This window comes from Rattus norvegicus, chromosome 8, assembly GCF_036323735.1.
Source record: "Rattus norvegicus strain BN/NHsdMcwi chromosome 8, GRCr8, whole genome shotgun sequence".
NCBI lineage: Eukaryota > Metazoa > Chordata > Mammalia > Rodentia > Muridae > Rattus > Rattus norvegicus.
In genome coordinates, this window is record NC_086026.1 from 8683087 (window position 1) to 8687223 (window position 4137).

The window sequence follows — 4137 nt, forward strand, 5'->3', positions numbered from 1 at the left end:
ATTCCTCTATCTAGGCTTCTACTTGTTTATTTATGTTTTCCTGTGTTTCTCTAAGGGAGTTCTTTATGTCTTTTTTGAAGTCCTCCATCATCATAATCAAATGTGATTTAAAATCTAGATCTTACTTTTCTATTGTGTTTGGATATTCAGTGTTTGCTTTGGTGGGAGAATTGGGCTCTGATGATGCCATGTAGTCTTGGTTTCTGTTGCTTGGGTTCCTGCACTGGTGTTACCTTGTTCTGCTTTTTCTGACAGTGGTTAGACTGTCCTATAGTCCTGTGTATCAGGAGTGCTTTGCACCTGTTTTCATGTTCTCTTTCAATCAGTTATGGGAACAGAATGTTCTCCTTTTAGTTGTATAGTTGTTCCTGTCTACTGGTCTTCAGCTGTTCCTGTAGGCGTGTGTCCTGAGTCCACCAGGGAGGTCACTTGGAGCAGAGAAGTTGGTTTTATCTATGGTCCTGGGCCTGAAGTTGCTCCTGGAGGGCTGCATATGAGCTCTCCATGACGGCAGCAATCAGAAGTGCCTGCCTCGCCTATTCTCGGTCCCCTGTGCACAGGGGTCCCAGATGGCATTAGGTGTTTTCCTCTAGAGTCAGAAATGTGGGCAAAGTGTAGTCTCTTCTGGCTTTCCAGGAGTGTCTGCCCCTCTGAAGGTTTAGGTCTCCCGCCCACGGGATTTGGGTGCAGGGTTCTGTTGCCTGGGTCCCTTCAGATCTGGGTGGTGTCTGGACTGCAGGGAACCTGCCACTTGAGTGTCCCTATCTTCCTGTTCCCAGAGGCCCTATACAATTTCTTCTTGGGCCAGGGATGTGGGCAAGGTGGGTGGTATTGGTGGTATCTTCCACTCTGCAGTCTTGGGAAAAGTGGAAATCTGGGCAGTGAGTTCTCTATCCCATGGGGTTTGGGAACAGGGAACTGTGGGCCAAAATCAGCGAGGTTTGGGTCCAGCTAAAAACTGGAAATATCTGGTCCCAGAGGAATTTTGCCTCTGTGTGTCCTGAGTCCACCATGCAGGTCACTTGGAGCAGAAAAGTTGTTCTTACCTGTGTTCCTGGGCCTGAAGTTGCTCCTGGGGGGCTGTGTTTCAGCTCTCCATGAGGACGGCAACCAGAAGGCCCTGGCTCACCTTTTCCCGGGTCCCTGTGCAGAGGGGTCCATATTGCATTAGTTGTTTTCCTCTGGAGTCAGAAATGTGGGCAGAGTGTAGTGTCTTCTGGCTTCCCAGGTGTGTTTGCCCCTCTGAAGGTTTAGCTCTCCCTCCCATAGGAATTGGGTGCAGGAAGCTGTTGACTGGGTCTCTTCAAATCCGGCCAGTGTCTCTTCTTTAGTTGTTTTATTGCTCTAACTACAACTTCAAGTAATATATTGAATAAATAGGGAGAGAATAGGTAGCCTAGTCTTTGCACTGATTTAAGTAACGTTGTTTTAAATTTCTATCAGTTTAAGTTAATGTTGGCTATTAGCGTCCCCTATATTGCCTTAATTTTTTGATATGTGCTTTGTATCCCTGATCTCCATAACACTTTTAACATGAAGGGGTATTGGATTTTGTCAAAAGGTTTTCCAACATCTATAGAGCTGGTCATGTGATTTTTTCAGGCTGTTTACATGGTGGTTTATATTGATGGAATATAATATATAGAACCATCCCTGCATTTGATGTATGAAGCCAACTCGATCATGATGGATGATGATGTGGTCCTGCATTTGGTTTTTGAGTATTACACTGAGGAGTTTTACACCAAAGTTCATAAGAGAAATCAGTCTAAAGTGATCTTTCTTTGTTAAGTCTTTGTGTACATTAGGCATCAGAGTAACTATGGCTTCAGAATGATTTTGGCAGTGTTCCTCTTTTTCTATTTTGTGGAATAGTTTGAGGATTATCGGAGTTAACTTTTCTTGGAAAGTCCGGGAGAATTCTACAGCAAAACAATCTGGATCTGAGCTTTTTTGACTTTTAATGACTGCTTCTATATATTTAGGGGTTATAGGTCTTCTCATATAGTTGCCTGTTCTTGATTTAACTTTGGAAAGTGGAATCTGTCTAGAAAATTGCCAGTGTCATTATGATTTTATGGTTTTATGGAAAATAGGCCTTTCAAGTAAGACATTATGAATCTTTGAATTTCTTCAGTGTTTATTGTTATGCCTCACCTTTCATTTCTGATACTTTTTGCAAACTGTCTCTTTGTTTTTTGGTTACTTTAACTAAGGTTTGTCTATCTTGCTGCTTTTCTTGATTCTGTATATTATTTTCTTTGTTTGTAATTGATTTATTTCAGCCCTCATATTGATTATTTCTTGCCGTCTATTCCTATTTGGTGTGCTTGCATTTTCTTCTAGAGCTTTTATGCACACTTTAAAAAATTCCTAGTATGAAAACTTTGTGATTTTTTTATGGATGGACTTAGTGCTATAAATATTTCTCTTAGCACTGCCTTAATTGTTTCCCATAAACTTGTGTGATATATTGTGATTTTGTTTTCACTGAATTGTAGAAAGTCTTAATTTCTTTATTTCTTCCCTGATCCAATAATCATTGAGTAGAGTCTTTATGCTTTCTGATGTTTCTGCAGTTGTTGAAGTCTAACTTTAATTCATGGTGATTTGATAAGATACAAGGCATTGTTTCAATTTTCTTAAACTTGTTGAGAATTGCTTTGTGATTCATTATATATTTAATTTTCTAGAAGTATCCTTAAGATGCTGAGAAGAAGATATATATTTGTATGTTTCTATATTTGTGTCTCGGCAAAATATTCTATAGTTTTCTGTTAGTTCCATTTCATTTATATTGTATATTAGTTTCATTATTTCTGCTTTGTTTTTGTCTGGATGACCTGTTAATTGGTGAGAATGGAGTGTTGATGTCTTCCATTATTAATGTGTGGGGTTTGAATTGTGATTTAAGCTTTAGGAATATTTCTTTTACAAATGTGTATGCCCTTATTTATGTTTGGGGCAAGTGATCAAAATTGAGATATCATCTTGGTAGATTTTTCCTTCCATAAGTAGGAAGTGTTCACCCCTGTATTTTTTTTTTGGTTAATTTTGGTTGAAAGGTTATTTTCTTTGATATTAGAATAGCTACTCCTACTTGTTTCTTGGCTGGTATGGAATAATTTATTTTCTGTGTTTCCTTGAACACTGCTATCATTCTTTAGTTAGAGTTTTCTTTACAGTGTTTTCTGTGGGGCTGGATTTGTATATAGATATTGTTTGAATTTGGATTTTTTGAGAAATATCTTGTTTAATCCATGTAGAATGAATTAGAATTTTGCCTCTGTGTTTTCCATGCTCTTCTAGATAGTAGAGTTTATCTTGAAAAGTCAGGTATAATTCTAATAGGTCTGCCTCTGTATGTTACCTTTCCCTTTTTTCTTGCTACTTTTAATATTCTTTCTTGTCCTATAGATTTTATGTTTTGATTATTATGTGACAGGGATATTTTCCTTTCTGACCTAGTCTAGTGTTCTATGAGCTTCTTGTATGTTTGTAGGAATCTCTTAGGTTGGGAAAGTTTCTTCTATAAACTTTTTGAAAATATCTTGTAGTCCTTGGAACTGGGACTCTTCACCTTCTTCTATTCCTAGTATTGTTAGATAAGATCTTTTCCTGGTATTACAGATTTCCTAAATGTTTCATGTCAGGAAGTTTTTAGGTTTAACATTTTCTTTGAATGATGTATCAATTGCTTTTACTGTATTTTCTACACCTGGGATTGTCTCTTCTATCTCCTGTATTCTGTTGGTGATGTTTGCATCTGTTGTTCTGTTTGCTTCCCTATGTTTTCCATCCCCAAGATTCACTCAGTTTGTGTTTTCAACATTGCTTCTGTTTCCATTTTCAGATCTTGAACATTTCTATTTATTATATTCATGCTAAGGACCAGTCTCACTCATTTCAGTGTTCTGAAGAATGATGGGATAGGACTGGTGCAAAATCAGTCTCAGACAATGATTTAGGTAGATGCATTCAGCTGACTAATTTTTGTTATGAAACTGTTCAGGGACAGCTTACAATCTCTCTCTCTCTCTCTCTCTCTCTCTCTCTCTCTCTCTCTCTCCTTCTCCTTCAGGTTTCTGCTTTTTTTGTTTCAATCTCTGAGCTCCCCTTAGTCTTTTATTGGTTATA